The sequence below is a fragment of the Canis aureus genome, chromosome 20, assembly GCF_053574225.1.
Source record: "Canis aureus isolate CA01 chromosome 20, VMU_Caureus_v.1.0, whole genome shotgun sequence".
Classification (NCBI taxonomy): domain Eukaryota; kingdom Metazoa; phylum Chordata; class Mammalia; order Carnivora; family Canidae; genus Canis; species Canis aureus.
The window spans coordinates 35,541,504-35,551,980 of NC_135630.1; the positions used below are offsets into that span (position 1 = coordinate 35,541,504).

Consider the following 10,477-nt stretch of genomic DNA (forward strand, 5'->3'; position numbering starts at 1 on the left):
TAACTATTTTTTTAAGATTTTATTTATTTATTCATGAGACACACAGACAGAGGCAGAGAGACACGGGCAGAGGGAGAAGCAGGCTCTGCGTGGGGAACCTGATGCGGGACTCGATCCCAGGACCCGGGGATCACGACCTGAGCCAAAGGCCAAGTGTCTGCTCAACCCCTGAGCCACCCAGGTGCCCCCACCATCGTCCAGTGGCATCAAGGACACTCATATTGTGCAACCATCCTCACCATCTCCAAGGCCTCTTTCATCTTCATCAACCGAAACTCCACCCATCCCCCCCCTCGGCACCCAGCTCCTATAACTGCAGTTCTCTGTCTCTAGGATATGACTGTTCTGGGCACCGCATATGAGTAGAGTCACGCAGGATCTGTCCTTTGTGACTGGCTTATTTCACTCCACATAGTGTCCTCCAGGCTCCTCCGCGTCGCAGCATGTGACAGGCTGCCCCTCCTCTCTCAGGCTGGATAATACTCCGTTGTATGTAGACACCACGTTTTGTTTATCCGTCATCCTCTGCGGCGCTTGGGGTGCTTCCACCTTTTGGCCGTTGTGAATAGTGCTGCTGTGAACACGGGTGAGCAGATGTCCACTGGGGCCTTTGCCCTGGCTTTGGGGTATACAGCAGAGGTGGAGCTGCTGGGTCACCTGGTCACACTGGTCCCACCTGCAGCAAATGAGGGTTCAAATTCTTCCACGCTCTGCTGACACTAACTTTCTCCTTTCGCTAGTAGCCACCCTTGCCACAGGCCCTGAGTCCCTGAAGCTGGGTGAGCTATGCTGGACGCCGGGGTGGGCACATATGCACATATCCCCTTGTCACCTTCAGGGACCGAGGGTGCAATCTCTGGAGCCACCCACCAGCTTCTCTGCTCTCTCCCAGCCCCTACCTGCTCAGACACCTGTCTCCCCAGACCACACCCCTCTTCCAAGCTCACCTGCCTCCAGCTCTCCGTTGCAATGGAACGTCTGTGCTGCCCACCCAGGGCTGCGGCTCCCGTGTGCCTGCTGCCTGTGCTCTCCCTGCCCTCCCAGGCCCAGGGGTCATGGCTCCCCTCCCCACCACACTCCAGTAAAGACCCCTTCTCCTCCCTTCTGGCCTGTGCGTGGGATGTGCCTGGTGAGCGCTGGAATCCTGGAACCACCTCATGTAGAGCAAGCTCCTTGACCTCCCCGAACCTGTCTTCTCCGTCTGTGAACTGGGAATGTCACCTGCCTTGAGACTGCATGTGAAGCAGTGAGCATGAGCCTGGTCACAGGAGGAGGTTCCCCACAAAGCTCAGGAGCGGCTTTCTGGGGGTGGGGGGAAGGGGGTTGCTCTGAAGTGGGAAATGGCTTGGTGTTTTCCAGGATCCAAAGGAGAGTGACAATGTGGGGGCTCGGAGTAGGTAGACGGGGACCAGCTACATTATGTGCTCAGGCCCGGCCTGCGGCCCAGCTGCCTTCCCCGGGCTGGAGCAGAGCCACACTGGAAGCCCGTCTGCTTCCCGCACACTCCGCTGGCCCTGCTGTGGGCATGAAGCTCCCAGGATGATTTCTCCTCGATGCCCCATTTTTAGGCAGCACAGCACGGTGGGGTGTTGTGGCCCTCAGAGGGCATCAGAATCACCCAGGAGGCTTCTTTAACACACTGCTGGGTCTCACGGCCGCTTCCAACTCAGCAGGTTTGAGTTGGGACTTGAGAATGTATTTCTAACTGGTTCCCAGTGGGTGCTATTTACTGGCCAGAGGAGCTCGCTTGCTTGTAGAAGCATCCAAGACGGGAAATGAGTCATCCAAGATGCAGACGTGGGTGTGAGCTAAGGGTGGGGGTGGCGGTGGCGGGGACTACGGAATGTTACAGTCCCCTGATGTCCCCCAGAACCTGGGGTGTGGGGCCACCTGTGGGACTCTCCTCCCATCCTCGCTGTAAGGGAAGCGGACTCCAGTTCTGAAACCCAGTGACTGGGCCTCCAGGGGAGGCAGCGGGGCCTCCGGGGGGCAGCCACCTCCAGCGCCACCACCCCTGCCCCCCCACCCGCGTCCAGGAAGTCCTGGGCCACAGCTGTCCCCACGTCCCCGACTGTGGCAGTCCCCACGGGAGACCGACAGCGCCCGCGCTGGGTGGGGGGCACCCAGTGTCCGGGCCTCTGTCCCGCAGGCTGGAGATTGACCGAGTGAGTGGGAAGGGCGGGCCCTGGGAGACGACTCCCGAGCACCCCGCTTGCAGGAGCCGAGGGCCTGACGCAGAATCCCGGGGAGGTGCGCCGTGTGCTCCGGGCGAGCGCGGACGAGCAGGACGGGCTCTCCCTCTGTCCTTTCCCGGGTCGCTTCAGCTCCCCCAGCGCCGCGTCCTCCGTCCTCACCTGGTCCTGGGCTGCTGCGCCGCGGGCACACGCGTGGAGGCGGCCTTGCGGGGCGCTCGGGGCCCGCCCGGAGACCGAGGCCCTCCGGCCCGAGCCGGCCTAGTCGCCCGGGGCACCTGCCTTCCAGGGACCGGATCCTGGGGGCCAGGAGGCCTGCAGAGCTCTGCTCGGTTGAATATTAACCTGCCTTGATTGGGTGGATCAATATTTAAACTCAATTATAAGGGAAAGGGGTTATCTGGAAAGAGCTTATCGGGCAAGAGGCAGCTGTTGGGCTCTCTGATCAGTGGTGAGGCTGGGCTGGGGCCTGGGCTTCAGACTCGTCCACTGGGGAAACGTGGACGGAGGGAAACCAGCCGGCTTCCACTTGCCTGTCCGCCTTTCCTTCCTCCCTCCCTCCCCACCCCCTCTCCCTCTTTCCCTCTCTCCCCCATCCTTCTTTCCTCCCCTCCTCTCCCCCTCCCTCCTTCCCCCCCATCCTTCCTTCGTTCCCACCCTCCCTCCCCACTTCCTCCATTCCTCTGGGGACTCGGCTCTTTCCTGGCTCCCAAGTCACAGCGCTCGCCAGCCCCACTCTTCCCTTGAGCTCTCGTGGGCTCCTGTGCAGAGGCTCAACTGTCTGTCTGTCTGTCTGTCTGCTTCTCTCACTGAGCAGAACTCTCGGGGACAGAGATTGGTTTGCTCCACCAATGCCACTCAGAAGTCCAGCCCAGGGCCTGGCAGGGAGAAGCCTCTCCAGCAGTGTTTGTTGAGTGAGTAAATGTGAGTAAATGTGAGTAAATGTGAGTAAATCAGTGTGGTGCTGATTGGCCAGCGAGGGAGAGGGACCGGAGGCCCCCACGAGAGGGGCCCGTACCAGGCAGGGAGCCAGCTGGTGTGTCTTCTTAACCAGACTGCAGATTAGTGTATTAGCTTAGCACACTGAGGACACGGTATGGTGGCAGGGGACTGGGACAGGTGAGTTTGGATGGGAGAGTAGGGAATTGGGCAAAGTACCAAATGTGGGGCAAAGAGCCCCTGGCCGTGTTGGCATGGACAGGGCCTGACAGGGGCCCTCCAGTTGGGTATCTGCCGAGTGCCAAGGGTCTTACAGGCTGCTGAAAGGAACCAGAATATACCGCTGTGAAGAGGTTTGGGATTTTTACTTGGTGTGTGTTCTTTATGAACTCTCCTTATCTGCCCCAAAGCAGAGCCTCCCAAAGAATTCAACTGCCATAAATCTCCCTGGGGGTTTTGCAACCAGAGGAGACTGACTCCTCTCAGCCACGAGAAGCTGAGAAGCCTTGACTGGAATAAGAGATGAGCTCCCACATGCGTGCCATCTGTTCTCCTACGGGCCCATTTCTCTTTCCTAAGAGGGAGATGTGCTCCCAGCCTCTCCCCTACACTCCCCCCCTCCCGGAAAGATGGTACGTGAGCCCCCAGTTCTGACTGCCTCTTTCACTCACGTATTTGTGTGCGCAACTGTGTACATATGAGAATAAATATCTTTCTCTTACTGTCTTCTATCCATTTCATTCCCCCACCCCAAGCACTGGATGGAAGGGGGTGGAGGAAGACTCTTTCCTCCTTGACGTTTCATGATCTCACCCGGTGCTCACACCCCCTTAGGAGGCAGGTGTTAAAGTCTCCACATTGTGGGGGCCCCTGGGTGGCTCAGTGGTTGAGCATCTGCTTTCGGCTCAGGGCGTGACCCTGGGTCCTGGGATCGAGTCCCACGTTGGGCTCCCTGCATGGAGCCTGCTTCTCCCTCTGCCTGTGTCTGCCTCTCTCTCTGTGTGTCTCTCATGAATAAATAATAAAATCTTAAAAAAAAAAAAAAGCCTCTGCATTGCCCTTGGGGAAACTGAGGCTCAGAGAGGCTGGGTAGTTGACTCAAGGACACTCATGGGGCAGAGTGGGCTTCTGACCTGGGTCTGTCACTTCCTGGGACTGCCGTGGACCCAGAGGACCGTGCCAGGTGGCTCTGGGGGAGGTGGTGAGCTAGGGAGGGAGGCATCCTAGCCTGGGTGCTGCCCTGAGCTCGGAGGGGGAATCCAGGATGGTCTAGGTTGGTTGTGGGATGTCCCTCCTCCAATTCTCCATATGTTCAGGAGTGGCGGGAGTGCGCCTTTGGGACAGGGTGGTACCATGGGCATCCCTTCCTTGTCTCCACTGTGTCCTAGTTTTGTCCTTGGGGCCATGTGATGGGGTGAGCCAGGACCACCTCCTACATCAGAGTCTCCACCTCCCACCTGCCTCCCCGGGGGGCAGCGAAGGTGGCGGGTGGGGTGTTGCTCAGCAAGGGGGCTGACTCTAGCAAGTCTTCAGCTCAGAGCCTGGCCCCAGCTAGAGGACCCTGGCTCCCAGACCCCCTCATGATCACTGCCTGGGCATCTTCCCCACAACTGCATGTCCCTCGGTCACTCTGCTGCTGGTATCTGGAATGTGTGCCCCCAGAAAAGAGGCCTGTCCCCAGATCCCTGCGTTTGCAGCCCTTCCCTGCCACAGGCTCCTGATCTCCAGAATTCACTCTGCACCCACAGCTCCCCAGAGTGCCTTCTGCTGAGCCCTGAGCTTCAGGGAGGACACCTGCTGACCTCCTAGATCCTACATCGCTGATGTGCTCGCGAAATCGTTTCCGTGTTCACCTAAGCTGGCAGGACTGGAGGGTGTTCGAGTCAGGCTGAAAATCTGCATTAGGAGCCTTTGGGCTCAGCATGCCTGTCACTCGGGAAAAGCACTGCTGCTAGCTTGCCAGAGATGAGCTTCAGGGAGAATTTTGCTCTTTCCTTTGGGCTGTAAGAGCCCCCCAGATGTGTTGTAGCCAAGGGAGTGGAGGGCCCAACTCCCACTTGCTGGTCTGAAGCTCTGCCAGGGGTTCTGAAGGCTTCATCTTGGTCTTTTGGCCTTTGACCAAATTGTCCATTTGGGAAGCTTCCATCTCCCCATGGCCTGATGTCCCCAGTGCCCTTATGAGACCAGCCTCTATGTTCTGAAAAGGTTTTTTTTTTTTTTTTTAAGATTTTATTTATTCATGAGAGACACACAGAGAGAGGCAGAGACACAGGCAGAGGGAGAAGCAGGCTCCATACAGGGAGCCCGACATGGGACTCGATCCCAGGACCCCAGTCACTCACACCCTGAGCCGAAGGCAGACGCTCAACCAGAGCCACCCAGGTGTCCTTTTTTTTTGTTGTTGTTCTGAAATTAATCTGACTGTAGGAAAGGAGTCATTAGTGCCCGGGTGGAACCATGTGTCAAAGTCTTGAGTGCCTTTTTTCTTTTTTTGTCTTTTTTTTGGCTGCTAGTGACTTAAGAGTTCAAAGAATGGGTTGGTCTGTAAACTAATTGACTAATTGAACTGTCTGTAAAGTATCCAAAAGATAACATTAAAAAGAAGACTGCCAAGAATATAAAACAGCACCACTATGGTAATAGCTGTTAGGAAACAAATCAAGTTGGAAATATCCAAGAAGAACTAATTAAAAGAGTCTCATATTATGGCCATATTGTTAGGTAAGTAACGCTAGATGCTGTGAAAACAACCCCTAAACCTGAGTGGCTCAACACAATAAAGGCTTATTTCTTCTTTGTGTGTCAGGTGGCTCTGGCTCACCAGGCTGCGTCCTACATGGTCATCTGGGGACCCGCGTGCCTTCCATCTGGTGGTCTTGCCATGTTCTAGGGCCTCAGAGGCTTCCCTTGACCCTTCACTCCAGGCAGAGGAGGGAAGACACCCTAGAGAGTGGAGGGAGAGGTTTTAGGGACCAGGCTGCCAGTGCCCAGCAGCTTCCCCTCGCGTGACAGCGGCAGATCAAGGCCCCGCGGCCCCAGCCAGCCTTGTCACAGGGTGGTCGGGAAGTGTAGTCTAGCCATAGGTCTGGCATCCTCTGCCACCACGGCATTTAATAAATAAGCAAATTAAAACCCCAGAATGAATGAAAAAAGAAATTGCCAGCAGTGCGGTGTCGGGCCCTGTTTGGCGTCTGTAATAGCAATGGGCCCACAGCCCTGCTCCGGGGCCTCATCGATGCTGTTGCAGGAAGGAAGAGATTGAGGTCGGGGGCGGGGGGCGCAGTGACTTGCCCAGGAAAGACTTTGAACTCAGGTATTTTGATTCAAGTCTGTGCTCAACCACTATTTGATTCTGCCTTAGCAGAGAAACAGGCTTAAAAAAAAAATATAAAGGCCAAAGTAGGCTGCATCAACATTCATTCATTCATCATTCATTCTTTTTTTTTTTTTTTTTTTTCTTATCCAACAGTCCTTCTGAGCCCCTGGTGCCGTGTGCCAGGCCCTCTGTTGGATGCGGTGGAGGCAGTCAGGGAGACGCAGGGGCTGAGAGGAACCCCATCTCCTCCAGGCCCCCCGTCCGGCCTCTCCGTGCCTCTCCAACCCTGAGAGGTTTCTGCGGTGCCTTTAAGAAAAAAAGGGCATTGTTATTGGAAAGGTGAAATCAGCCTACAGGTTTCCAATGTCCCATCCTGGGTGTTTGTGTACAAAACAGAGGCTGGCCCCGGGGTGGCGGGGCAGGGCGGTGGCACACAGGGCCCACTGTGAGGCGGGCCGCGACTCCGGGCTTGCTGCGGTTCCCTCTGTCTCTGGCACGGAAGACCTGGTGGGGTCCAGCAGTGACACAGGACCAAGAGTCAGACGCGCAATTGACTGTGCCACCAGGCCCCCCTCTACTGTTCTCTGCATTTTGTTCTATTTATTTATTACTTATTTTTAAAGATTTTATTTATTTATTTGAGAGAGAGAGAGAACATGAGCAGGGGGGGAGGAGTAGAGGGAGAGAGAGAAGCAGACTTGCCGCTGAGCAGGGAGCCCGAGTTGGGCCTCGATCCCAGGACCCCAGGATCATGACCTGAGCCAAAGGCAGATGCATACTGCACTGAGCCACCCAGGCAGCCCTGTTCTCTGTATTTTAAAATTGATTTCAACCTGGCCAGGGTTTTTGACATGTTGACTTCAAAGGAGCATTGCGGCCAGGACAGGTTTGGCGGTCATGGTTAGGTCAGGGAACCAGGACATAGCCATTTTCAGGGTGGCCTAGCATCAAAATTAGGAGGTGCCTTGGGGATGCCTGGCTGGCATAGGTGGTGGAGCATGTGACTCTAGACACTGGGGGTGTGAGTTCCAGCCCCATGTTGGGTGTGGAGCCTACTTAAGAAAAAATAAAAGTATTTTTTAAAAAGGTGCCTTGGTCTTGGCAGGGCAGCCTAGTAGGGAAAGGAGGTCACCTGGGGGAAGCCTGAGAGACTCAAGGTTCCCACCCCACATGCCATAGCCACCTGCTGCCCACAGTTGCTGGTGTGCCAGCCTCGTCTGGGGCATGTTGCCTTCTGTCTGTCTGTCTTTCTAACACTGGTGCCTTTGCTTACAAAGAGATGCCCTTTCTGAGCCTGCAGGGTTGGCTGAAATGGCAAAGCTTGCAGAGCATGAAGGGTTCATAAGGTTGTCAGTGGACCCCCTGGCTCTGAGGCGGCGGGGAGTCCGGAGGACACAGACAGGATCCAGATCTGGCCCTGACTTTTCCGGCAGGCCTCGGCTTCCGAGTCCATAGAATAAAGAGGATCGCACCTACCTCCCAGGGCCGGTTGCTTGGATTCTTTGTGACGCCTTCGCAAAAGCGGTGGCAGCATGTTTGCATGGAGAGGGCCCAGCTGCGCGGCGTCCTTGCTCAGGACCGCCGCTCCTGTCCGCAGGCTTAGAAAGGGTCCGAACCCCCACCTGACCGTGCTGCTCTCTTGCTTAACATCTCCAGTCCCCTCGCTGGCCGCAGGGAGGCCTCCTGACCTCCCCCAAACCCAGGTGGGGTCAGACGCCCCTCCTCCAGCTCCCACGGCCCCCTGGGGCCTGCCCTGTCCTCCCACTGTGCAGAGAGCCCCTGGAGCACAGGGACCTGTCTTATTCAGCTCCACGTTCCAGATGCTCTTGCACCAACCCAGGGCCTGGACACGGCAGGAGAACGACTCGTGGGTCTCTCTCAATAATGGAGCCTGAGGCCCAGAAGCCTCAGTGAGTGAAGGCAGCTGACCAGCTGGCTAGAGCAATCCCCCACGCTCCGTTCCATGCCTCTGGTTCTGCAGATTAATCTGGATACCTCTCACTTCCAACCGTAGCCACATTGCTGAGCTCAAATGGAATGCCGGTCAATCAAGTGCTGGTTCAATGCGCCAACAAGACTCAGTATTTAAGGGAAGCTTATGATGGGTTAAGGTAGTTCTTTGGGGGAGTAAAGGATCCTTTTGTAACATAGCAAAGCTCACCTCCACCTTCAAAAGAAAAAAAATTCTTTTTCCCTTATATGAATTCAGATTTTGGATTTTGGAGGGTCTGGGTTCCCTGGGAAGCAGATTCTGGGGCAGTGATTTGTATGTAAGACATTTAACAGGAATGTTCTTGAGGTCAGCCCCGGGAGAGGAAGGGAGGAGAGAAGCTGAGCTGTATGTAGTCTCACTGGGGTCCTCCATGGGCAGCTCGGGCAGCTCCAGCTGGCCCACATTGCAGAGCTGCCTCCACATAGGGAGGCAGCCAGACCTCTATATCCCCAGCCAAACCCCTTCTAGGTGCTAGGCTCTGTACGTCACTCTTGTGATGGCTTTTTAATGTAAGGGTTATTATACCCATTTTCCAGATGGGAAAGTAGAGGAGGAAAAGGTAAGTTATCAAGGAGACTGTTGGTACTGCACTCCCACCCTCCTAGCCGGCTCCCTATCTCCCTCACGCTCCCATCTTGCTCTGGGATGGGCTGCAGGCCTGTAGCCTGTCAGGAAGCTGCATCCTGCCTCACCATGCACCTGCCTCCATGCCTCATCCACAGGCATTCAAGCGTGCTCCCGGTGAACGAGAGCCTCTGGGGTGAGACCCTTCCAGGCTGACCGCTGGGGTCCAGGGCTCAGCAAGGGGTCCAGAGCAGAGCCAAGGAAACGCTGTTATAGCCCGAGGTCAGACAGACAGAGCTGGGCTCCGCTGGAAACTGCCCCATGCAAGTGCTGCTTTGCTGGAGGACATGGCTTTAAGGACATCCACGTAGCAGACTTGGGCAGGAGCGTGCTTGGCACTGGGGGCCCGGGCAAAGTGACACATCAGCCCTGGCTCAAGGGACTCCTGGACTAGTGGGAGATAAAGATGGAAAACCATCAACCCCCAAACCCCAAACACTGCAACAAATCCTGCAGGAATGAGAATGGCTCTCGGCGGTCTAGAGGTTCTGTGTGGCCCTGACCAACAGCATCATCCTGCCCTGGGATGCTGCAGTCACCTCCTGACGGGTCTCCCTGGCCCTGCCCCGGACTGTGGTCTGTCTTCCACGAAGCAGCCAGAATGATCCTTCTAAAACTCTAAGTCTGATCACTCAAGAGGCTCATGGGCTCTCTAACATCAGCATCCTCCCCTTCTACTACCAGCCTCACTGACCTTCTTGGGCTGTTTCTGGAATGCTGTTTGGCCTCAGGGCCTTTGCACTTGCTGTTCCCAGCTTGGAAGATCTTCCTTCCAGGATCTGCCCAGCTCTGCTGTACACAGGCTGGGCCCATGGGAATGGTGCCCCCTGCAGGTGGCCCAGCGGCTCCATCACTTCATGCAGGGACACCCCCTTCCCCACAGCATCCCTCACTCTTGCCTTATCATACCAAAGAGGGATAGATACATTAGAGACCCCTGTAGTTGTGTGGGGCTACTGTCCCCTGCAGCAGGACGTGGGACGGGGGAGGATCCATGGGGGATGAGCTGTGTTCCACTCACTGCCATTATCGCCTTTACTTGGAGCAGAGCTCACACAGGCAGGTGCTCTATGAAGAGCGAGCAAGGACCGAGTGACCGGGTGACAAGTCTGAGCCCTCCAAGTGCATCACATACTCCCCCTTGCTTCTGTGACACCATTTACAGAGACCCTGATGGCCCTGCCTGACCTCCCACCCTCAGGTCCTGGCCCTCAGCTGCCTGACCTCTCAGATTCTTTCTTGTACCCTTCCAGCTTTCCTGGAGAGACATTGAGCTCATGGGAGTCAGCTAACAATGGGTCAGGTGGCAGAGGACGAGTGGCCCGGTGGCCCAGGACAGTGGCCCTAGCCAGGGCGAGCAGCAATGTGGCTCGCACTCTCCTCCCCGTGCCCTGCACAACTAGGAGCTCCCGA

The 10,477-nt window shown here is 56.2% G+C and overlaps 2 long non-coding RNA genes across 3 annotated transcripts; one reads left to right on the top strand and one right to left on the bottom strand.

The window, feature by feature from the left end:
- Positions 1 to 4: 4 nt before the first annotated feature.
- Positions 5 to 2,676, bottom strand: LOC144291673 (uncharacterized). Its single transcript, XR_013359059.1, has 2 exons — positions 2,355 to 2,676; positions 5 to 676 (listed from the first exon to the last, which is right to left on the bottom strand). It is a non-coding gene; the product is annotated as an uncharacterized LOC144291673 (long non-coding RNA).
- LOC144291674 (uncharacterized) lies at positions 2,032 to 3,853 on the top strand. 2 transcript variants are annotated; one of them, XR_013359061.1, is made up of 3 exons: positions 2,032 to 2,165; positions 3,010 to 3,116; positions 3,545 to 3,853. It is a non-coding gene; the product is annotated as an uncharacterized LOC144291674 (long non-coding RNA). The 2 variants fall into 2 exon arrangements; XR_013359060.1 differs by lacking the exon at positions 2,032 to 2,165 and adding an exon at positions 2,632 to 2,643.
- Positions 3,854 to 10,477: the final 6,624 nt, after the last annotated feature.